Source organism: Balaenoptera physalus (genome assembly GCF_965194825.1).
Source record: "Balaenoptera physalus genome assembly, chromosome: 17".
Classification (NCBI taxonomy): domain Eukaryota; kingdom Metazoa; phylum Chordata; class Mammalia; order Artiodactyla; family Balaenopteridae; genus Balaenoptera; species Balaenoptera physalus.
Genome location: NC_138895.1, coordinates 8,245,655 through 8,271,282, shown reverse-complemented (window position 1 = coordinate 8,271,282; position 25,628 = coordinate 8,245,655). Strand labels below are relative to the sequence as shown.

General features: G+C 47.6%; 1 protein-coding gene and 1 long non-coding RNA gene across 3 annotated transcripts in view; one reads left to right on the top strand and one right to left on the bottom strand.

The window, feature by feature from the left end:
* Window positions 1-25,464, bottom strand: part of CHD7 (chromodomain helicase DNA binding protein 7) — a 177,108-nt gene extending 151,644 nt beyond the window's left edge. For both annotated transcript variants that reach the window (XM_082432973.1, XM_082432974.1), the window contains exon 1: window positions 25,126-25,464. The gene's annotated coding sequence lies outside the window, so the exon portion shown is untranslated. The remainder of the gene's footprint in view (window positions 1-25,125) is intronic.
* Window positions 416-25,628, top strand: part of LOC309646618 — a 139,883-nt gene continuing 114,670 nt past the window's right edge. Inside the window, exon 1 of the long non-coding RNA XR_014255475.1 lies at window positions 416-6,696. This is a non-coding gene — a long non-coding RNA (uncharacterized lncRNA). The remainder of the gene's footprint in view (window positions 6,697-25,628) is intronic.

Here is a 25,628-nt window from a genome sequence, read left to right as displayed (position 1 = left end):
CAGAGTTTTAACCAAATAGGATTTCAAGAACTTATCCTAAAACGGTTACTATAATGGAGGAAATGAAAGCACAAATTCCATTCTTGTTTTCTTGTCTTCTTTTGTTTCCTACCCGGTAAGCCCACCTTGACCAATGGGAAAGGAAGGGCAAGCGTCCTTGCGTTTCAGCACCATCACCAGTCGACTGGCCAAAGGCATTTCATAGAAGAATCAGCGGACGGCACATCCTCTGCAGAAGCTGCAGGACGGCCCTGTCTCTCCGGCCTCCCCCGAGCATCCCTCCCCGCCGCCTGGCCAGGTGAGCAGGCTACCCAGCGTCACCCTGAGACTCCAGGTCCAGCCGCCTAAGAGCACCAGCTGATCCCCGTCACTTCCAGGTCCCCTTCTCCAGCAACGGCAAAGCTGTGACAGAGGAAGGGTCGGGGTGAGAGATTTCGTTTTTAAGTTTACAACTGAAACCACAGTCTCCTCCTCCCCACACACTTGTCGCTGGGAGGTCTTAACATAAAAAGCTTTATTTAGTTAGTGGACTAAATAGATTCCCGTTGTTCTAGTAAGTTGGAAGGGACAACTTCCCAACTTGCTAGAACTTCCAACTTGCTAGAACAACCAAAGAAGAAGAAGAAACCAAAATTAGAGCTAAAAGAGGCAAGGTGTGATATGGATACAGCAACCTACATAGAAATCAGGAGGGATACCTAATCTAAAGTGTAATATTTGGAAAAAGAAAATCCTGTATTTTCCAGATTATATACCCACCACGTATGGAAAATTAACAGTAAAACGGGCTGGGGGTAGTAACTGACATTTTAGTAAGTGCTCACTGTGGACCGAGCCCTGGGCTCGGTGCTTTACACACACACACACACACACACACACACACACACAATCCCCACAACTACCCCTGAAGTAGTACCTGCCCATATCTTGTAGATGAGGAAAATGGTATTAAAGCAATCAAGTAACTCTCCAAACCACAAAACTGGTAAGTGGAGGAGCTGATTTTTTCTTTATTTTGTCCAGCCTCCAAAACCCAACATTGCAAGGGAGAAAGCACAGGTCTCCTGGCCCACCGACCCTGCACAGAGCCCGACACCAGGGGCTGAAGGATTTGCACAAGAGGCAGAAACAGCTCTGCAGCAGGGTAAACGTCCTCTACAGAGAAATCAAACAAGCCACAGTGGTGATGGGTGCCCCCCCCGAAAAAGAGTGGCGGAGAAGCATGTAAAAATCCCCAGGAAGGCTAAAAATGTCTTCTAAGTTCACATACAGCTGTTACCTAACAAAATACCTTTCAAATGTGCAGAGTTTGGTTTTTTTCCCTCACCAAACCCATCTCTCCTAATAAAATTCTCTCTTTAAAAACTGTAATTACTTGGGACTTCCCTGGTGGCAGGGTGGTTAAAAATCCGCCTGGCCAATGCAGGGGACACGGGTTCGAGCCCTGGCCCGGGAAGATCCCACATGCCGCGGAGCAACTAAGCCTGTGGGCCACAACTACTGAGCCTGCCCTCTAGAGCCTGAGAGCCACAACTACTGAGTTCGCGTGCCACAACTACTGAAGCCCACACACCTAGAGCCCATGCTCCGCTACAAGAGAAGCCAGCGCAATGAAGAGTAGCCCCCGCTCGCCACAACTAGAGAAAGCCCGCGCACAGCAACAAAGACCCAACGCAGACCAAAAAAAAAAAAAAAATTGTAACTACCTGATAAAAAGTTGTTCCAAGAGAGCGTCATATTAAGAAACACTCCCATTATATAGTATAGACATCTATGCAAGAAAGAACCATGATACAATCGGACCATCCAAGCTATGTGGAAAAGCCACAATATCACCTTTGGGTAAGAAACACCCTCTTCTTTACAACTAGTAAACCCCATCCACTCCCAGACACACGGCCAAGTTTACATAGAAATGGAGGGGAAGGAAAAAGAACCTACTTCACCTTAAGGGACTTACACTTCTTTGGGGAAATAAAGATGCTGAGAATGGAATGTAAGACTTTCTGCAGATGAAACCCATGACTGAAAGGCCGGGTCTGTGGCCGTGATCTTGTCCATCACGATGACCCTTTACTAGCACTTCATCACAGAGCACTCAGGACCAGACATTTCACAAGGGCTGTCTCACAACAAGATGGGGACTCTCCACTGCTGCTGCTGCTTATAAACACGTATGCACCACGACTCTGCATCTGGCCCGAGGTCTGCTGACCTGGCCGAGCTGCAGCCGCCTTCCTGTCCCATCACGTGGGACACCCTGAACCACTTTGGGGTGACGTCTGCGTGCGTGTGTGTGCTCTTCCCATCCCATTATTTTCCAGCCCAAAGAGACATTATTCACAAACCTCACCCAGCTCAAAATTCACATGGACACACTGTTCCAACCTGTGAACTCAGCCCACGGCTTCTGGAAGGTCCTGCCTCCCAGGAGGCACTGACAGGTCCGCCGCCCTGGGCCCTGCTTGGCGCTGGGTGCTGGCCCCCTGGGGACCCGAGCTTGCAGAGGTCAAGGCACCTTCCCAGGGCCACGTGGCACAGCGAGGCCTCTACATGAGAACCAGGTTCTGACCCACGCTCCTGACTGAGGTGACGCCACCTGCGACGGTCACCAGCAGCAGGGCTGGAGGCTGCACCGCCCCGTCTGTAGACCATTAGGTTGGGTTAAGCAGGACCTCGTCACTAGCCCCGGAGCCGGCACGTGTTTAAGTCTCTACAACTATTCCGCCACCCGATGTGGCATCATCTCATCATGTTAGGTCACGCACAGTAACCTCCTAACTCTGTGGTCCTGATTCCCTTGGGTTTCATCTTTTCTTTGTCCGGTATGGGCTGAGATACACACGATCCTTGGTTTCTGTCAGGTCAGTACCCTGACTCAGGGGAGCATCCAAAGAAAAGGTCCATGTACCTCCTACAGCATGGCCAGTGGCTGTAGTAATTGCCGTAAGGTGGTAAGCTTCTAGAAACGTCCTAGACACAATTTGTGAAGGTGAAAGCTCCAGTATGGTTGGAAAGAGCCTAAGGCCAGCAATCACCAAATATCAATTCAGTCTTTAGTTTTACTCCTAATGATATTTTGAACTTGGCTGTTTGGAATCTAAAATATTTCCATAGAAACAAGCTCTGGCTATGCAACAATAACAACAATAAACAGGAGTGGGGGAAAAAAAACCAAAACACCAGTTCATCTAACCCATGACGCAGCTGAGATCAGAATATGAGGGACGACCCTAGAAGCCAGTGGCACGTGGGGTTGAAGAGGAGGTGAAAAGTTAATTCAACTATAAGCTCCTTCAAGTCCTGCCCTCTTGCTTATTCTAGCTTTCTATGCCCCCCTGCCTCCACCCCATCCAACAGTAGAGGGAGGGCGCTCAGCGAGGAAGCAGAGGAGCTGGGCCATACTTCACAGCAATGGGGGACACGCAGGGCTGGCTCCGGCAGAACAGGTTATCTTAGGCTTTAAACAAAAAAAAAAGAAAGAAAAAGATAACATGTGATAAAACATAAAACAGGACCTATCACATAGCCCTGGCTCACTCTGGGTGACTAGCAACAGAACAGTTAAAATATCAACATTTGGCCATTTTGAAATCATCTCAGTTCTTCTTGGTCATATAATTCTTTGGTGACATTAAAATATCAGTTCATATCATCTAAGATAGAAGAATCTATGGGATAAGACAGAGACGCCCCTGTCCTGTTGCACAAAGCAGAGCTCCCACACTTCATGATAACCCAAGTGCACACTGCCACATTAAAACCACTCCTCCTTATTCAACCACAAGACACGGGGGAAATCCAGAAAACCCTAACCAAGGTATCAGAGCAAAATGCTCTACAGGGAGTCACCACAATCACACTCTCAGTCTTTTCTTAATAACTAATTGCTCTCAAGTTGCCTGATGCTCACTGCAGTGCCAAGAAAGGCGTTATCTACCATCTTCATCTGAAACCTCCACAGTCACACTAATAGACACCAAGGCTCTCCAATCTTTACATCTCTCACTTTCACATTCTCTTTACTGAGAAACAAAGCAAGCCATGACACCGTGAATAACTGCTCATTCTAATGAATGGCTGGTATATGACAGACACTGAAGAAGGTACTATTATTAACCCCACTTCGTAAATGAGGAAACTGAGGCTGGGGATGAATTAACTTGCCCAAGGTGCCAAAGGTAGTTAAGTGTTGGAACCAAGCTTTAAACCCAGGCCGTCTGACTCCAGAGCTGTTTGTTGGCTTTAACCTTTCCACCATGCTACCTATCTGATCCCCAAGTAGACATATAAAGAATCTTTACATTGCTATCATTTCATCGGAAATTTTTCTTCGTTATGGCTGGTGGAGGAGGAAATCTCTGACATCATTACATTAGGTCCACATTTGGGTCTGTATTCTTTCCATCCTGCCTTCACACTATCTGCTGCAAAATCCTCTCAAACTATCCTAGGTACAAAAAAAAAAAAAAAAGAAAGAAAGAAAGAAAGAAAGAAAAGGGCCCTTTCCTTGCTTTGTATCACTGAATAATTAGATTCTTAAACTTATAAACAAAAAACATTCATTCTGCATTTGTACAACGTGGGCACTAGCCTAGCACTAAGCTCAGAATCTATACCCAAATACTTGACTGTTTGTCAAGTCAGGCTTTTAATGGTTAGCAGTACATTTCTTGTTTTATTGTGAGTTTTAATAGATTTTGGCATCACCCTTGTGGAATAGTCTCGGTGACACTGTGTTATGGTACCCAGTGTGTTGACAGCAGTCTGGCAGAGTAACGCTATAAAAAGTGGCCCACTGTCTGCTTACGTTAGGTCCAGTAGCCAAGCAGGTTCATGCTGAAATGGCTGATTCATAAGCCCATCCAGGCTGTGCTCTACGTGCCGTTCACAATGGATGCAGCAAGGTGTGCACGGGATGGCACCAGGTGTGATTAAAGTGACAGGCAGCTAGCTGTGAAATCTTTTTGCTAAAGATCAGAGGCTTAAGTTCCAATTTCAGATGCAGTCAGGTGATTTTCCTTTCTGTTCAGTAAACGAAATTGAAAAACACGAGTGACTGCAAACTGAAGGTTTTCTAATTTTTTACTCGTTACTGTATTTCATTGAATCTAAGACATACTTTTTTTTTTCACGTTCCCATAGGTCAGAAATAGGATCTATCTTACAACTGACACCATCTTAGATGTGTATGAAATACAATAATAAAATGAAGTTGCATGTATTCTGGATTCTATGGTTTAAGTTTTATATTACCATCAACCCATGTATTCATAATTAATTTAGAAGACGATGTTAAAATTTGTCTCTATTTTTTCTTTTCTTATCCTCTTCGGTTTGCCATAAAAGATACAATAAAGGATGTTTGAGATAAATGAAAGGTCACATAACTTCAAGGAGACAAAAGCTTTGAAGCTATTTTATTGTAAGTGCAAAGCTGTTACCCTCCTACGAAGAAAATAGAGCCTGAAAGCTTCTCCAGGCTGCGTGAGACCCAAATGGTTTCTTCTGTGAGAAAGACACAATTCCAAGGTGGAAGCGTTCCAGATGCTCAAATCTTCCCACCAGCGTAAATCGACTCACTCCAAGACAAAATAAGCCTTTAAACTCAAGCTCAAAACTCTCAAGGGGTTGGTTTCTCCTCCACCTCCCCAATATCAAAATCGTGCTCCCATATTTAAACAATTAGGTGAGATGTACAGATGCTAGCACTGAAATCTGAGTGCTAAATGTTAAGTAAATACTAACCAAATTCAGATCTCATCTATAGAAGTTTTTAAGATGATTCTTGTTTTCTTTGATTTCAGAAAACTTAAAAAAAAAGGAAAAAAAAGAAGGCAGGGGTCTCCTAAATTCAACTTACTGCAGAACAAAATTTCTTTGAGATAGAAAAAATAAGCCAAATACTGCTCAGTGATCTAAAAAAAGGGAAAACCCTAAGAGGCAAACGTTGGGGTGTTCATTTCAGAAATATAACTAGTTGAGATTACTTTATAAAGATTTCCCTGTCTATACCACAAAACACTGAAAAACTGTCAGGAGTTCTTCTTTCCATATCTGGTATAAGATAGCTTCTTGGCGTGGTGATGGTTGTTTTTCTTGATTATAAAAGTACCTTTCAGTATAAAATTTAGAAAATACTTAAGGATGTAAAGATTAAAATAAAAATAACCCACAATCCAAATAACTAACATTTATGGAGGGCTAACAATGCAGCGAGCACCGTGTGAGGTATTCCAGAAGCATCGCTGCATTAATCCCAACAGGCCTAGGAGCTAAGCACTGTTACCAGCCCCCTGCCACAGCTGAAGAAACTGAGTCTCACATAAGTTTAAAAATTTGCCTGTGGGACTTCCCTGGTGGCACAGTGGCTGTGAGTCCGCCTGCCAATGCAGGGGACACAGGTTCAATCCCTGTTCCAGGAAGATCCCACATGCCGCAGAGCAGCTAAGCCTGTGCGCCACAACTGCTGAGCCTGCGCTCTGGAGCCCGCGAGCCACAACTACTGAGTCCGCGAGCCACAACTACTGAGCCTATGTGCCACAACTACTGAGCCCGCGCGCCTAGAGCCCGTGCTCCGCAACAAGAGAAGACCCCGCAATGAGAAGCCCGCTCGCCGCAACTAGAGAAAGCCCGCGCGCAGCAACGAAGACCCAACGCAGCCAAAAATAAATTAAAAAAAGAAAAAACTTGCCTGTGGTCATAGAGCTACTAAGTCAGTTGTCCAAGGTCACACAGCCAATAAGTAGTTGGGCAGGGATTCAAACCAGACCTGTGTAACTCCAGAATCAGAGCTTTTAACTAAGTGAAACTGTCAGTCCCTGAAACTACTCATTTTTAAAATTGATGTCTTTTCCCTAGTCTTTTCCTAGGCTTGTGATTTAATTTGTATAAAATTGGGACCACAGTTAATATATTCTTTTGTGCTCTACTCGTTGAGGCTTTATGTTGTTCAAAAACGTGATGTGTAACGCCTGCATCACACTCTTAACATATGAACACAGCACACATTCAACCATTCTCAGTTTCTCACTGTCAGAAAAAACTGCTGTGACCTCTTATTCATAACAGCTGATTGGATTTCAGATTTTTCCTTAGGATGGATGACTGATATGATTGGAATGGCCATTCATAAAGGTCTGGATACATATAATCTCCAATTACTTTCCAAAATGTTTGTACTTGCTGAACCTCAGTCTGAACCTCAGACGGCAGTGATCGTGCAAGTCTCACCATATTCCGTCAGTATCAAAACTGTTTTTTAAATCTTTGCTAATGTGATAAGGAGGAAAAGTATCTCGTTTTAATTTGCATTTTTTTATTACTCCATAATTTGGAAATTTTCATGTTTTTGGCAATTAAATTTTCTTCCTATGCATTACCTGCTTATATCCTTTACTGCTTTTCTACTGGGCTGCAGCTGTTTCTCTACTGTATTTGTTGATGTGTCTTTTTAATAGATCCACACGCACACATCAGAGCAGGGAAGCATAAAAGGCGAGACGGTTCGTCCTAACGTCAGAACACACGCTCAGAAGGAAGCTCAACTACGGTGAACGGATTAACTTCCGTGTGTAATCACTGCGTAGCCTCTTACAAACTCCCAAACTACCATCGTGCTGTTTTGATTCTGAAAGAGCAATATGAACAATCCTGCAGAATTCTTTCGTGTTATTCTATGCCCATGTTGTAAGGACATTTAAAAAAATAAAGTCAAACTACATGTGAAAACAGTTCCAAAATCATTTTTATAAGACACTGACTTTACTTAAAAAAAAAAAAAGGATTTACTATTTCGCTATTTTTTGGCTTGCAGGTCTCACAGCTTCGTGAGTGATGTAGCTTTATTCTGGAAGCTTTCTAAAGTGACCTTTTATCTTTTCATACATCTCACCCTCCTCAAATGTTTCCTATTTGGGGATCTAATCTAAGTTCAAATCATCAAACCTTGGTTCTCCTGAAAAGAGGCTTCGAAGCCATTCTCAGCTCCGTGCCGGCCCCTGGAAGGACCGGTACTCACCCCGCTCCCCGTCTCTCCCCGGATCTCCCCCTCTTCCCAGGTCTCCCCCGCTCCTCAGTTCCCCCCGCCCTGGCGCAGCTCCACGGCGGCTGCCTGCGCTATTTCAACAGCCTCTGACTTTTCGCCTCTAGTTCCTCTTCAAGCGCAATCCCTCATGCGTTGCCAGACTAACCTTTCAACTCCATTTCCATCACTTAATGCAAGTCAGGATCTCACCGGGTCTGAACTTCCAACTTCGCCACGGCCTATCCCCAACCCTGTCTGTCCAGCCCCTGCCCCTCTGCCCCCAGCCACCTCGGACCCTCCTGGACCCAGGAACGGGGCTCCCTGCGGTCTCTGGAGGAGGGCAGGTGTATGGCAGGGCGCCCCTCTCCCTGGGGCCACGGGCCCCGCCCCTGCGGCTTGCTCTGGGGACCCTGGCCTCGCAGTATCTCTGTGCTTTCTGCTCATGTCATTTCTCAGTCCCTCCAACCTATCCAAGGGCACAGGTCACACCTGCTGATTCCCTCCTCCACTACCAAGCCCCTGCCCACAGCGCCACCCCTTTTCAGCGCCTGACTACATGCCGCGCTGTCCGGTTCCACCTCATCACGGGTGTGCTACCCTGCAGTTCCTGGCCACGGTGAGCATGTTTAGTATCTCCCACACAACTCAAGCACCCCTTCACAGACGTTAAAGTCACAAGAACGTTAAGATCTGCACACTCATAATTCTTATCTGTCTCCGAAAAGAGTTAATACGAGAACAGCTTTCACCAGACACATCCATGTTTCCAAAATCCAAAAAGACTTCATGGTAAACCTCACACAGAAATCACCATTTACCTTTTAGAGGTGGAAATCTGAAAACACTGTTGAATTTTCCCTGCTCATTACTGGCCACGCCTTTGCATTCAGGAAGTCCTTCCTACAGCCGACTTGGGTACGCCCTTATGTAAAAGCTCACTCTGACGTGACCTTGTAGGCCCGTTTCTGAGGCCCCCTCTTGAACAGCCACCGTGGAAGGCAGGTGTCTGCCCTGATGCCACCGCCGCCACATGGCTCCCTGGTGCAAAGGGCACCCGCCCCGGCACAGCCCCTCAGGCCACGCTCGCCGCAGCAAGCGACTCCCCCCAAAAGGACTTCAGCTGCTAGTTTAACAGCTTTCCCTCCGACACCAGATTATTACACGGACATTACTGTGCTAACCTGCATACCCCTGGACCGACCCGCAGGGCATCTTAAGTACCTAATCAGGACACCTCGACCAGGAATAAAGAAAGGCCTTCCGACCGGACGCAGGGGACACGGGCTGAGGCCTGAGGAGGAACTCTCACCTCCTGTCCCCACCCACATTCTGAACCAGCTGGGGGACAGCCAGGCGGGGCCGGAGCCTGTCACTGGGGAGGCCAGGGAGGGGACAGGCCGCAGGCACAGGGCAACCCCGCCCCGCCTGCGACGGAGCCTCCACTTTAAACCCGTCAGCCCAGCTACACCCGGAGGCGTGGAGCAGGACGCCTCTGCGGGAGCCTGGGTGCTTCCAGACCCGCAGCCGGGAGCGGGGCGGGAGGGCGGGGGTCTCCTCCGTCCGGCGCAGGAGACGGTGACGACAGCCAGGGCTCAGCAGGCCGGGGACTGTGCTCTAACGGGCGGGCGGGGGTCTCAAGGGTGCCGCGCGGTGGAAGGTGCCCCCCTGAACTCAGAGGAGCCTGCAGTGGGCCAGCAAAGGCCGGGATGCGGGGCGGCACGGAGCACGGGCTCGGGCGCGGATGCTCAGATGAGGGGCGGGGCTTCAGGCAGGAAAAGGGGGGCCGGGGGGTGTTGAAAAGACTTCCGTTTCAGACAGGTGGGGAACATTAAGAACAGACGTCTGGGGGCGATACTGGAAATAAAAATACAGTCTTAGGAGTTAATCACCTGGAAACAGGAGCTGGAGCTGTGAGTCTGAACTGGGCCCTAGAGAAGCCGAGACGGGCAGCACGCAGGCTGTATTCAGGGAACAGGAGAGGAAGGAGCAGCCGGGGCAGCACCAGGGGCAGGCCCAGGGCGCGGACGGCGCCTCCCAGCCACGGTCCGCGGAGACCATGGGGCACGAGGCCGGGGCGGTCAGCGAGGAACGAATCGGAAAGGAAGGGAGAAGGAGGCCGCTTCCCATCACCTTCCGCAGAACACCTGGCGCTCACGGAGAAGGACGCCAAGTCCACCCACCAAATTACCTGCCACTCTCGCTTTACGTGTCTGACCTGCCCTTGGGAACAACACTGGCTCGGAACGGGTGCCTCTAAACAGTTACTGCTGCCTATTAAATCCACTAACGCTTCTTTTTTATTGTTATTATTTTTATTTTTTTAATTTAATTTTTTTTTGGCCACGTCACGCGGCATCTGGGAGTCTTAGTTCCCCGACCAGGAATCGAACCCGCATGCCCTGCGCTGGAAGCCTGGAGTCTTCACCACTGGACCACCAGGGAAGTCCCCTAAATCCACTCACTGTTCATACCACGTAGACTAGAACCACACATAAGACAAGTTTTTTTTTTTAAGACAACTTTTTAATCATTCTGTGGCAGAAATGAAAATAAAATTTAACAAATAAATACAACACATGCTGCCCTCTGTCCTGTTTAACACCCCCTTTAAAGAGGACTATGCTTCCAAGCTCAACCATGTGTCCATCTTTACCTTTTATACAACTGGTATCTCAAATAGCAACTGCATTTCACGCATTTACGTGTAAGAGAACAACATTACTTGCAAAATTCCAAAAAATATTGTAAAAATATATGAGTTACCATTTTTCTGAACTGTTTTGTATTTCCATGGAACGCTCACTGTATAACTAACATATTGGTCTAAACGTGTGGCCTTTTAGAATGTAGCAGAAGCACCTAGATAAAAATTCAGACTCTAGATGGCCCCCAGAGATTTTTTTTTTTGAATTTTTGAATTTTATTCTATTTATTTTTTATACAGCAGGTTCTTATCACAGAGATTTTAATTCAGGAAAAAGAACTGGTGTAGGGTTAAAGAATCTGCATTTGTTTGTTTGGCCGTGCTGCGAGGCTTGTGGGATCTTGGTTCCCCCGACCAGGGATTGAAGCTGGACTTGGCAGTGAAAGCGCCAAGTTCTAATCACTGGACCGCCAGGGAAATCCCAGAATATGCATTTTTAACAAGCACCTCAGGTGACTGTGTTCAGTCTAAGGCCCCAATAAATATCTATTTTATTAGTTATTCCAATTTTACCAGATGGACTTTTTAAATAATTATATAAGATCCTCAAAATCATGTAAACAGACCCGCTTTACAGGTCCCTTAGAGAAAACACATGAAAAAGCTACATCATCCAGCTCACCATTCTACTCTTCCTTAAAGACCAACGGATGCATTATTTCTGCAAAACCACCTTGTTACCTCTGAATCCTGGTTGGGTGGAAGGGCGGGGAGCGGAGACAATTGCTGAAAAGCTACAGGACAGAGGCAGAGGCCAGGCTCACAGCAGCTGCTGCCTCTTCCCCCAGAAACCACTACGTACTGTTAGCTTTTCTGCCCGGGAATGAAGGACCAGCATTTTCTATGCAACTGTCTCAAAACAGTGAGAAAAGGGAAAGCTGGGGTTCCTTTCACAAAATAGAATATTGGAAGTGAGAGATAAACACAAGAAAATTTCATAAGGATACAAATTAATGCTGTAATGCTTTGAATAAAAAGACCCGTTTTCTTACCTCTAGCCTGGAGCTGGCAGGTAAAGCTAATCAGATCACTTACTAAATTCAACAGCTGGCTCAAGCAGTCTTTTTTAGAAGAGGTACAGGTAGTCGAGTCATTTTCAGGTTTGCCAAGTGAAGATATTATTATTCTGAATGTTGTTATTATGCTGGCAGTGACCCATAAAGGATAATGCTGACGATGTGGGCATTTCATTTTTTTTTTATTTTTATTTTTTTATTTATTTATTTTTGGCTGCACTGGGCCTTCGTTGCTGTGCGCGGGCTTTTTCTAGTTGCGGCGAGCAGGGGCTACTCTTCTTTGCGGTGCACGGGCTTCTCATTGCAGTGGCTTCTCTTGTTGCAGAGCACAGCTCTAGGCGCGTGGGCTTCAGTAGTTGTGGCAGATGGGCTCAGTAGTTGTGGCTCACGGGCTCTAGAGCGCAGGCTCAGTAGTTGTGGCGCACGGGCTTAGCTCCTCCGCGGCATGTGGGATCTTCCAGGACCAGGGCTCGAACCTGTGTCCCCTGCACTGGCAGGCGGATTCTTAACCACTGAGCCACCAGGGAAGTCCCTATGTGGGCATTTCTTCAAGTTCTGAAGAGCCTGAGCTACAGCAAGTGACTGACAGTCGGTCCCCTATGTCACCAATCCACCAGCAAAAGCTGGGCTTCTGTCCAGATCCTCGGGCAGTACATCACCTTTCGTTCACACCAAGACAAACAGCACGTTTCCCAGGTAGTCCACGGCGACACCGCCTGCCTGCCCGCAATTCAGGCACAGCCGTGTCACCACCCATGGGCTGAACCATGTGGGAAATTACCTGATTGCGTCATTTTATTGCATCCCTACTAAGTAGCTGACAGCACAGGAGACAGGGTTCTCTTTATCTTGCTCGACCCCAGCAGCTAAACGCAAGGGCTCTCAACAGCCCAAAGCAGCCACAAAGTTCCCTATAAACTTGAACTTTGCTTCAAACACCAGCCCGGATTTTTATTTTTTGTTTTTTAATGAGAGGGGGAAATGCAAAACTTAAAATGCTAATTCTGGTGATAAACCTAGCTCTCTGAAACTTAACACAATCAAAAAAAGTTAAAATTTCAAGCGCACCAAAAATAGCAAAACTTCAAGTTTTAACGAGAGATTTACTGTACTCAAGCTGGACAACTGTTTGTTCAGTTGTGAACGAATAAAACCCATAAACATATACAGAATCTAGACATGTCACCATAGAATCGTTCTAAGAAGCAAAGGAGTATTAGGGTTTGGGATACTATCGTTTTGTTTTTTTCTTAAATCCCCTGAAAAAGGAACACACATCCACCGCATAACATATAAGCCTACCTACTGCTTCATACATCTGAATCTGAGACCTACGGACACCACGCAGCGTGCGGCTGCAGGGCACGGCCGTCGTCCCGCGTGCGAGCAGCAGCAGTGTGCAAGTGCTTCCTGGAGGCTGGCTGTTGACTAGGTTAAGTATTTACCAAGAGCGAGTGCTACGGCTGGGAGCTTAGGGAACATCCTGTCTTATTTCCTGAGCAACTCAAGTCCTCTGCAGTGAGAAAAAGATGCTACATGAATTAATACATCTTGGATAAACACTGGAAAGAAACTTTGAGGACAGCCAATTCTGTAGCAAGCTGAATACTCTGATGCTGGCCACGTCTCGGACTGATAAACAAAAACAGGGTAGAACACTAGTAAGTCTTACAATAAGTGAGGGTCTTTTAGGTGGAAAGTGTTCGCAATTGATAAGGTATGACTTGGGAGGAAAAGAAGCCTCCCTGACTCTCATGCATTCATGGGCAGCTCTGGGCCCTTCAGTGTCACTCCCAGAGGTGGGCCTTGAAAGCACAGGTGTGTAAGTCTTGACAGATGCTGCTGCTGGCCTTCTAAGGCCAAGGTCATTCTGATGGGACACTCCAAAGCAATTTCTGCAGAGAGGTTAATGCTACATGGTCTTAAATAAGCCTGTCCTGATTTGAGTCCCAACTCCACCATTAATAGCCGTATTCTTGGGCAAATTTATTAAACAATCTCTAAAACTCCATTTCCTCACCTACAAAATGGCAATTATTGCTCCTACCTCAGCGTTTTGATTAATACTACTTTGGTAGTCAGTGACCAACAAGTTCACGTAAGTAAATAGGTTAGCAAAATGCAAACTCAAATAAAGCCCACACTCCGCACATGGTAGCTACTGAGATCAAGCCCTTAGAGTCAATGTTATTCAAGAAATGGGTTCGAGCCCTGTTCCGGGAAGATCCCACATGCCACGGAGCAACTAAGCCCGCAAGCCACAACTACTGAGCCCGCGCACCACAACAACAAATAGCCCCCGCTCGCCGCAACTAGAGAAAGCCCGCGCAGCAACGAAGACCCAACGCAGCCAAAAGTAAAATTAAATAAATAAATTTATTTTTTAAAAAAAGCAGCAGCAGCTTCTCCAGTTTTTCAGCCTTGCAGTAAGGACGGAAGAATACGGGGAACCTCCACAGGATCATGTCTGTCAACTGTTTCTACTCTGCCCCATTTCATTTTCCCTTTAGAGTCTCTTTTCAGTGAAAATAAAATAGGATAAAACAAAACAAAAGCTGTCTACGTTCCGTCTCTCCCACTGTCATGCCAATCTGGAGAGCAGCGAGATTCCAAGGAAGCTGCCCCAGAGCCTCACCTTTCCAGAGGCAGGGGACCTTCTCGCTTTCTCCTTGCTACTCCTATCCCAGACCCCATCCCAAATCTACCCATTTTAGATCGCTTCTTGTCTGTTCCTTAAGCAAGACACAGAGTTTGGAGGAAAAGGACTGGCCCCAACGTTCAGAGACTTGAGGACCTAGAGTTACAGATTTTGAGAACACTGTGTACCTCTCCAGTCTATACTGGAAGGTTCTAACGCTCCAGAACGGATGGAATATGCCCACCACTGTTTATCCAGGCTAACATCTCCCAGCGACTTTGGAGAACTGCAGGTTTGGGGAAAAGAAGGACTGACGGGATCCCTGGTGAGAGAGCCACAGCTCAGCCAGCAGACGAGTAGCTCCATAGCCAGAGAGCAACTGCTCCTTCAAATGTGCCATTTCTAGTGTCTGGGGTACCCGAGCCACCTCTGCGTAGCCAATGAGAGGACTAGGCGAATAACATCTAGTTCTGTGCCTGGATGCAGGCACACACCCGTGTTAATTCCGATGTCGACTTCTGAGGAAAGGTGCAGCCAGGATCCACTGCAGCCAGGATCCACTGCAGGCCTCTCGTGCCTGGCCAGTCACGATTTAGGATCCGGGGACTTTGTAAATTAAAACCAAGACGCATGGTTTGATAAGTTCAGTGACTACCAGTGAGCTAATGATACTAGATACTAGTAACTACTCAATAAATATGCCTTACGCTATACCAAATGCTTTAGGTGGAATACCTCATGCCCTACGCTATACCAAGTGCTTTAGATGGAATACCTCATGCAGTCTTCCGCCGTTAGTAACCCTGGCTGGTTGAGAGTATTATTGCTCCTATTTTTTTGATTCACTAGCTGATCCTTCTGACGCCACAACTCAAGTTCTCATCTACCACGGAATAAAACCTCCACAAGAACAACTGCTCTCCTCATCTCCGTGGGAGAGGAAGGGCATTAGGGCGAAAGGCATGGAACCCGATTGTCTTAGGGGTCAAGATATTCCAAGATGTATGCCCGCCCATGAGTACAGTAGGCACAAAAAGAGAAAGTGTGGACAGAAAACCCTGGGCTGACAGGATATAGCAAGCGGGCATGACATAGGATTACAGGGCATTGCTGGTATTTTTAATGGACCTTTACCTATTAAGACAGCAGTGATACAAGCCTTGGGGTTGGTTCACGTGACAGTGGACCACGGTCACGCATGCAGATTCTGGAGACTGGTCACGCATGCAGATTTGAATCCAACCTGGATTCAAAATCCTCCAGCACTTGCTAGAGTTGTGTGGCCCTGGGCAATTTTACCTCTCAGCCCAAGTCTCCAAATCTGTAAAATAGGGATAAAAATTCTACCTATTTCCTAGAGTTGTTCTGATGAGTACATGAAACGATCATTAAAACACTTAGCATAATGCCTACCTGGCTGGAAATGCTCAATAACTAACTGCTAGCTAGTTGTTATGGTTGTTACTGTTATCTTTAATGTTACTGCGTTATTTCTGCACTGTTTTAGTTGAACACATACCTTACAGAGAAAATAAAAAATTTCCTAATGTAATCAAGATTTTTACATTCTCAAGATGAGTCTGCATGATTTTTCTGACAAGATCAATACATCTGCAATTGGCCAAAGCAAAATTTCAAGCACAAACAAGGTCAAGTATACAAGAACATAAAACACTGTGATAAAGATGTTTAAAAAAAAAAAAAAAGTTCACCTTGAAGATGCAGGCTTAACAGTTACATTATTAGTCCCACCCATGAATAAAGTAATTTCTAGACCCATTCACCAAGTAAGGCATATGTTTGATTAGACACCTGTGCTCAAATTGATTTTATTATTCACCTAGTGCCGTGACAGATCCTGCCTTGGAAACCAAAAGCAGGCTTTTAATTCTACATGGGGCTTCTTGCTATTTGCTGGCTTAGTACCACGGTAAAGATGATCTTTTTTTTTTTTTTATGTGTGTTAAAATAATACGTACATTTGCTAATTATGTTTTAAATATCAACAGAACCGACTCTAAAAGTGTTCATGGTTTCTTTCAGAAGGACAAAAAGAGAACAAAGTGGACTCTTTAATCATTTAAAGCAGTCTCTAACTTGCCGCAGAACTAGGGGCAAATTAATTACTGAGGTACCATGTACCCTTTTATTAGATAAACCACAAATACGGTGTAGAAATCTCTGACCTGTAAGTGGAGGATACCAAGGACAGTCCGCGACATGTCAAGACTACACTCATGTCTACCTCCCTGCCTTTCCCCGCACAGAGGCTTGGTGTGGCAGGCCAGGCCCCGTGCGCCCCCTGCTCTGTGACAGTGGCTCTCTGCCCATCCCCATGATGAGGAGATACAGGCAGTGGGGAGGGATAAACATCCTCTTTATCCTGCCACTAGAACCCACAACATAGGAACCTGTATGCAGCATTCAGTATAGTGTCTACACCCCTAAGAAGGCAACGATTTCTTAAACCATAGAATACGCTGTTGATGGGACCAAACAAGAGAATTTTTAAAGGCTATTGAAAAATTTTAAACTAACCAGTTGAAGAAATCGTGTTAGAAATAAAAAACTGCCACAGAGCAGCTGACACGAGTCCACCTGAACTCAGCACACCCAGCTTTTCTACTCTGTCACCACATGCGAACATTACTACCCCTAAATTTTAAACGTATCCAAATAATCCCTCAAAACCACTAGAAGTGAGAAGAGTAAAACTTTCAGATGTAGCATGCCCCTACAGCTAATGTAAGCTCCTGAAAAATCTGCAGAGCCACACAATCGTGCCCACCCTGAGGAAGTCAGGGAGGGCCCTGGTGGACTTGATCAAGTCACAATGGCACCAAAAAGGCCTATGAGGACCAATGTCAAACAGAGCACCTGTGAAATAGAGACCCAACCAAAGACAGCGAGTCCCACGAAGGATCTCCCTGCACACGACGATCAATGTCTGACCTATAATAAAAATAAATGGGTAGGGCTTCCCTGGTGGCGCAGTGATTAAGAATCTGCCTGCCAATGCAGGGGACACGGGTTCAGGCCCTGGTCCGGGAAGATCCCACAGGCTGCGGAGCAACTAAGCCCGTGTGCCACAACTACTGAGCCTGTGCTCTAGAGCCCGCGAGCCACAACTACTGAGCCTGCACTCCAGAGCCCGTGTTCTACAACAAGAGAAGCCACCGCAATGAGAAGCCCGCGCACCGCAACGAAGAGTAGCCCCCACTCGCCGCAGCTAGAGAAAAGCCCGCGTGCAGCAACGAAGACCCAATGCAGCCAAAAATAGATAAAATAAATAAAATTTTTTAAAAGATTTAAAAATAAATGAACTGGTAACATCGTTACTATACAAACTGGCGAAACAAAAATACAAAAAACAAAACAAACAAACAAAAAAACTGTTTCAAGATAAATGTTCAGCAGACGATGGCTTTTTCTCACGATGGTCTGCGGATGCCACTGTGGGCAGTGCCGATAATGCCAATGGCTCAGCTGATGCCAGGAGGAGCAGAGAGCCCTGCCAGGGGTGGCTGTGCCTCTTGAGCGCAGGCTTGCTGCGAAGTTGTATGGCTGGACTGGGACCCTCTAGGACGGGATGTCAGCGCCCCTCCCCTAGTCACCCTGGCCTCGTTTCCTTACAGCTTCGTTTCTCCCTCTCCCCCCCAGTTTGCCTACCTAGGGCGCCTGGCTCATGAGGTCGGCTGGAAGTACCAGGCGGTAACGGCTACACGGGAGGAGAAGAGAAAGGAGAAGGCCAAGATCCACTACCGGAAAAAGAAGCAGCTCATGAGGCTACGGAAGCAGGCTGAAAAGAACACAGAGAAGAAAATGGACAAATTCACAGAGGTCCTCAAGACCCATGGATTCTTAGTCTGAGCCCAATAAAATTGACTGTTTATTCTTAAAAAAAAAAAAAAAAAAAAAGATAAATGTTCAGGGTTTTCATACTTTTTCTCAAATTATATTAAAGTCAGCAACTTGGAAGCTTTTCTGGATTTATCAATTAGCATCTCTCATTTGCAACCAATCACGCTCTATCATCCACTTTTTATAATAATTGAACAAAGTTACTTTTAAGATATATTAAGCTAGTTTATACATACTTTCCCCCCAAAAACAGGTAAGTGTTCTGACCAAGGACAGTATTTCCCTCCACAATTATCTATGTATTCATTTCTACCACACCCATGTTTGGCCACAACCCGCTCCTAAAATGCGACCAGTTTCCTCCATGGGGAGCACAGTGGGACCCACCAGCTGTCTTCTGGGAGTCCAAGGACCTTGTCCCAATACACAACTAGCAACAGAAAGCGGCCTCCAGAATGTGGAGGTACACAAGAACAAAATGTGGCAAAGTCTGCCTACCGGAGGGTCCTCTTCTTTGTATGAGCAAGCAAACTCCTATTAAGCAAGTAAGAAACAAAGTGCCACATATCAAGGTAGATAACAAAGTTTCCCTCTTCTCTCCCCTTCCATTGACACCACCAGCAATCCTTGGTGGGCTCACCATCCACCGACATCTTTGGGGGGAAGCTAGCAGACTATTTTGGAAAGTTTTAGAATGCCGCTAGCAATGGAAAGAAGGCTGAAGCAACAGTTTCACGGTCCACTGTCGGCCACCTCAGTCACATGCTTCAGGAACTCATGAACTGCCTCCTCAGACCTGGTCCTCATCAGGTGCTCCCTGCCTCAGTGAACAGCATCGCCAGCCAGCCGGCCATGCAGGGAATACACTGGAACCTACATTCCCTGACACCTTCCTCTCCCTGAGAACAAATCTATCTTCAAGTACAGTTCATTGAGCCTCCTAAATATTTCTCCAACCGGCCCACTTCTCCATCTCCACGGCCACCAGTCTAGCCCAAACCATTGGTCCTTCCCCACCCCATGGACCACAGCAATAGCAGGCAGGACGCGGTTCCCGGCCTATTCTCTCTCCTCTGCCCCACCCACCAATTCAGTCTTCAAAACGCAAGCCTGCTCATGTCAAGCCCTGCTTAACACTCACCAGTGGCTCTGCTGCTTTTTTTTTTAAATCCCAAATTCCATATCCTGTAAGAAGCCCCGCCCAAGCTGGCCTGTGCCCGCCTCTTGCGTGTCATCTAGCTGCTCTCGGTGGACCTCAGACACGCTGCCTCCCTCCAGGTGGGCTAGCACTGCCCCCTTCTCCTACCGTCACTTGGATGGCAGTGCTGAAGCCACTCCTAACAAGTGACTCTCCCTCCTCCCGGACCCCCGCACAGCACCTGTGACGTCGCGGTAGCTCTATGTTTCGCGTGGGTCTTTTATGTCTTCTCCTGGCACCACTGTATTCCTAACTCAGGCAGAGCGCAGCGCCTTTTAGGGAGCAGGTACCCAACAGATATGTGAGCCGATGAACAAGAAAACAGGTGAAACAGGAAAACTGATCACAGCCCCGTCACCCGCCACTAGAGCCAAGCCTGGCACCTACAGCAGTAGCATCAGGTCAAAAGGACCACTGAAGAAAGTGTCTTTGATGCCACATGGCCACAAACAAAAACAAGCTCAGGGACCAATCAGCCTCTTACCACCAAGTAATGCTTCTTCATGACTATTCTACATTATTTTTATTTTTAAAAAGATAGTTTTTACTTTTCAAAATAAAAACAAAACAAAAACCTCCAAAAATATTTCACTGAGAAAACAATCATGTTTGCAGTCACCTAACATTAGTTAAAGGTACTGGAACCTAGTTATGGTAATGAATACATGCTTCTATAATGAAAACAATAATCAAATCTCGGGATAATTTTCTCTGCATTTCTCTAGATGGATAATCATACCTCCCCGCTCCCCACTCCCAAAAAAAAAACCTCCAAACCACCACACAGAGGCAAATACAATACTGTTGGCTTAAGAACACCCTTAAGAGCTATGTTAGCATAGGCTATAGGATGCTTAAGCCAAAAGGTACTTTTGAGTCAGAATATACGAGGGAGAGCTAGTCTCTTCCATGAGCAGCTCAGTCATCCGACAAAGACCAGCCCGGCACTCCCCTGCATAAGCACCCAACTAGGCACCAGGAAGACAACCATGACCAAGACAGCTCTGCAATAACTGGGTGGCCAGCCAGAGACAGCGCCTTTAATTAATCTCTCTGGGCTTTAGTTTCTTAATCGGTAAAATGAGAAAGTTCAACTAGCTCTCCAAGGTCCTCATGCTCTAAATATCCAAAGATTTACTAATGACTGTAAGATGAATTTCTACTTGACAATATCATTATGATTTCCTGTTTCTATTTATTACTTTTATCACACAGGTGTGGTTTCATTTAAGAATTTTGATATATTGATAAAAGTAAAATATAAAAGAACGGTACTAACGTTTTTAATTACCATCCCAGCTCTTAACTACCACCATAATCAGCTATGGGCTTTTGCCATAACTGCAACTGAGTAATACCCAAATTAAAATAAATCATTACATCTTCATATTTTTTGTAGAAAAATAGAAAAGTGATAGAAATAGAAAAGTGATCATTTACTCCCAATTTCTTTCATATTTTAACATCATCCATCATCTTTGAATGTCAAAGTTTTCTTTAAAAAAAAAAAAACTAGGACAGAATAATGAAGATCTCCAGAGAAAAAGGAAAATTTTATCTCCCAAACCGATAAAGCTATAATGGCTTTAGAAACCTGATAAAATATAACAATACAAAATTCTGACTTTCTAAAAGGGCATAAAAAGAATACTCTTTTAAAGATATACAAAAGTGTCCGTGTGAATGAACAAGACAATTAAAGAGTCACACAGGGCCATCATGTTCCCGACATCATCTCACCATCATCAGCCCAGATGTTCCTTCCCCATCTACCTTAGTGAATTTAGCTACGTGACCGACATCTATCTAAGGGCTGGTTTGTTTACATCTAGAAAGCATCTGAATACTGGAAGCAAATCACTTGATTACAAAGCTGAAATTTTAAGGGTCATTTTTTTGCAGCCACACACTTTGCTCAGCCCTGACTAAGCATTTTTATTCTTGCAATGCCTTATTTATAGTAGATGTCTGTAAGACGGCCATGGTGACTACTATCAAACCTGAAAGGCCACACACGGATAATAAAAGATGGGCAACAACTACCACCTCCAAAGCTAATCTTAGAAGTTAAAATATGAGCACTTGGTTACCTACGGAACGCGCTCTCCTAGTAGATGGTAAACTCTGTGAGGGAAAGCACCGCCTCTTATTTGTTGTTTTACACACCGAAAGCTTGCCAGTGACTGCTGAATCAAAAGTAACCAAATGGATGGTGACACTTCTTAAGCACAGGGAATAAAATGCTCTTCGGCTAGGTTTGAAATAACTACTCTAAACTTGGCATGAAATTGCTCTTACGGGTTACATGGCATGTACGTAGAAGCACTCTGACTGTATTTTCTCATAGACGAAAATATTCTTTTACTTTTGACCTTACTGCTTAAAAACTATACAATAGGTAATACATTATTGACTGCATCTATATGAAGAAAAAGTTGTAACATTTCTTTGATACAGTTTTATAAAGGTACTCCCCATGGTATTCATTTTAACTCAATAAAAGTAAGACGCTCATGAAAAAAAGTTTTGGAAATAGTCCTGTAAGTCAAACTGATTAACAACTAAACCAAGTACAGGAGAATCTATGAAAGTACTGCTTCAAAATTAAGTTACTAGACCTGCTATTTTAAACTCAACTTAGGTATTCTCAACTTGGAAAAAAAATAGTGCTATTTTTTTTCCTCAAAAGAGGAAAATAATGTTTGAGTTTTTAACCATCACCGTCACCTATAAATGACCTATATTTCTCTATCCTGACTTTCAAAATTAAGATATAGAAAAGGAAGCCATTTTTTTAATTGACTTAAAAATAATTTCATTGATTAAACCAATATAATTAGAGTTTGGAATTCACATACCAGTCCCTTTATTATAATTATTCATTTCTTATCAAGAAACTCATTTGAATCCTGAAAAACCTAGAACAAAATTCATCAGGCTTCAATTTACTGGCTTGCACAGAGAGAGGAAAAAAATAGAAAATATCAACAGACTATAAATAATAAAATCCATAGTGCTAGAAAACAATTCTTGAGTGTTATGGTGATGAAATTCACCTGTTACAAGCCTCACAAAAATCCATCACGTCCCTTTATCTGGTTACCGAAAGGGTGGGGGGGGGGAATGTCATAATTTCACTATTTGGCAAAACAAGAAAACTTAGTTTCTAAAATTTGCTGCAAGTCGCTTTCCCCTTCCAAATTCTGTTTACCTTGTAACTTTTTTCCACAGAACAGATTTTTCAGGGAAAACAAACTTTTCGTGAGCAAATCTGGAAGACATAAAATGTCTCCCACTTACCATCACCTAGAAAGGCAAACCCAGTCCTGCTCCGCGCCCCAAGCATCTAGCTTTCAGCCTCTTTATTATCATTGTCAATGAATGGGCCCCAGTCAAATGAAAGCTGCCATTTTAGGGTAAAGACTGGAGGGCTTCTGTTGTGCAACAGCAAGACAAAAACACTCCGCGACACATGTACTCTGGGGGCTGGGAGGCGGATTCAACTTCGCAGAATCACTGCTCAAGTTATTTCTGAAATAAGAAATTACCTACTACTTACACATTGCTACAATCTAAACGGAATTACAACTGGGATAAATCAGGTTCCCATGCTGCTAAGATCACAGGCACTACGATTTTTTTTTTCTTTTTTTTTTTGCCATCGTTAGACTAGATCTGTGAGGAAATAAGGATAAGTTTTGTGGGGTTTTTTGTTTTTTTGGGGTTTTTTCTATTTGATTATTACCTTTAGTGAGTACTCCCCCCTCCCCTTATCGGGAGAGAATTGGGGGAAAACACACTCAACCTCTTTGAAAGGTACTGCCCACTGCAAAGACGGCTTAAATGAGAATTTTCAGAAAATAAAAATCAGGGCCTTCACATAATCCTTTAGAAACAAGTTAAAATATTTAATACAGCCCAGAAATCAAGCCCAGAGGATGGACATATTTCAAGATAAGTTATTTAAATCGATGGCCAGATAATATACAATGGGAAACTAAAAAGTATACTTAATAAGTGGAGAGCTTCGTAGTGTATCTAATTCTAGCAATTCAAAAGGAAACTCTCCATGTGGGTTGCTACTTTTCTTTTGTCCATTGTCTGTTCGGAAGAGGGGGAGAAAAACTAGTTTAAAATCGAGGCGTGAACAGTGCCTAAAAGTGACCTCCAGGAAAACCGGCCGCCGGGTAGCAGGAGCACTCCCCGCGCGTCCGCTCGACGGGGGCGCTCACAAAGCCGGCGGGCGGGCGGGCGGCCGCGAGTTCGGGGTGCGCTCCCACGGCGCGGGGCTCCTCGAGGCACAGCCATCCGGAGAAAGGCGGCTCGGTAATGATGGCTGCTCGGGGCCGGCGGCTCCTTCCCCGGAGCCTCCCGACCCCCCGCCCCCCCGCGCCCGGGATCCGCCGCCCGCCCCCCGCCCGCGCTCGCCCCGCGCCGACGCGGCCGCCCCGCACCGCAGCCCACCGGGTGCCCGCGCCCCCGCACCCCCGGTGCCAACCAAACAAACAACGCGTCCCCCACCGCCCTCCTTCCTCTGCCCGCTGACCGCCTGGCCTCCAGCCACCTCAGCCGTTCACGCCCCGAACGGCGGATCTCGGCGGGGGCAGAGCGCACCCGGGCCACCTCGGGGGCCACCTGGTGACACCCCCCCCGGCGTTGACCCCCGGAGGGCTCGGGGATGGGGGAGCTGAGTTGCCTCCGGGGGCTTAAAGTCGCTATTATGCAGCCGCCGCCGCCGTTGGCCCGGCCAGCTCGGCAAGGTGGGGTCCCCTCCGCGCCGCGCCTCCCCGCGCTCGCCCCGGCCCCGCTCCCTTTCTTCTCCTCCTCGCGCACTTGGGAGCCGCCGGGGAGCCCCGGGAGCCCCCGGCTCCGGGCTCGCAACTCCGCGCCCGCGGCCGGCACAGGCAGGGCTCGGGACGCCCCCCGCGCCGCGTGTTCGCGCCGCCCCCGCCCCACGCGGCGCCCCGCGCACTTTCCTCGCCGCCGACCCACCTCGCCCGGTGGCCGTCCCCGCGCGGGCCGGCGCCGCCGCGCCAGGAGGGACGCACTTTGTTCGCGCCGGTGCGGCCGCCGCTCCCGGCGAGCGCGGCGTGGTCGGTCCGGGGCGGGGGGCGGGGGCTGGAGGCGGGGGTCGCCGCCGTCCCCGAGCCGCCGCCTCCGCTGCTCAGCCGCCCCGCGCCCGCGCGCCCATCGCCCACTCGCACTGGAGTTGCAGCCCAACTTTTCCTCCTTCCTTTTTCTTTCGAATGGAGCCGGCAACTCGTGCTCGGCGCCGGCGGGAGGAAACGCGCTCGCGCTCCCCCGCGCGCAGACACGCTCCCTCCTGTCCCCCGTCCCCCCCCACGCCGGCAGCACAACAAAAAGCCATTTACATGCGAGGAAGTGACCCTCGGCCGGACCGCGCGCCGCCGCCGCCGCCGGCCCCGCGGACGCAGGCAAAAGTTGGGTCGCCGGGCGGCGCTCCGGGCGCGGGTTCGGGCCCCGCGGGCGGCGACGCCGGCGACACGGCCCGGGCGGCGCTGCGCTCCAGCGCCGGCCCCGGCCCCCGCCCGCCCTCGCCCCTCGCCCCGCACACGCCCAACTCCTCGCTCCCAACTCCTCGCGCGGCCCCGGCCCCGGCCCGGAGCGATTTCCTGCCGCCGCCGCCCCTCCCGGGGGCGCCCGGCGAACTCTCGCGCTTACCGGGTCGGGCGGGCGGGCGGGCTCCTCCGCTGCCCTGTGCCGAGGGGGAAACAAAACGCAGAGCGGGCTCCGGAGTTGGCTCGGCGGCCGCGGCCAGGGGGCTGAGTCCTCGGGCGCGGAGTTGGCCGGGGGCGAACGCGGCTCTGACGAGTTTCAGGGTCTCCGGGTCCCCGGGCCGCCTCCTCAGCGGCGCTCCTTTGTGTAATTGCACTCGATTCAAGTTTAATCCGATAGTTCCCGAGCACGAGCGCGTCCGCACTACCACGGCTCAACCCCCGCGCCGCCGCCGCCGCCGCCGCCGCCGTCGCCGCCGCCGTCGCCGCCGCCGCCGCCGCCGCCGCCGCCGCGGCCCCAGCACGCCAGCGCCTGCGCGCGCCCGGCACGCCTGCGCGCGTCCGAGGCCGCGGGGCCGCGCGCGCCGCCGCCGGCTCCCTCCTCGCCGCGCCCGCGCCCGCGCGCCGCCACCTGACGTCAGGCGCGCCTGGCATAATTTATGCAAGAAT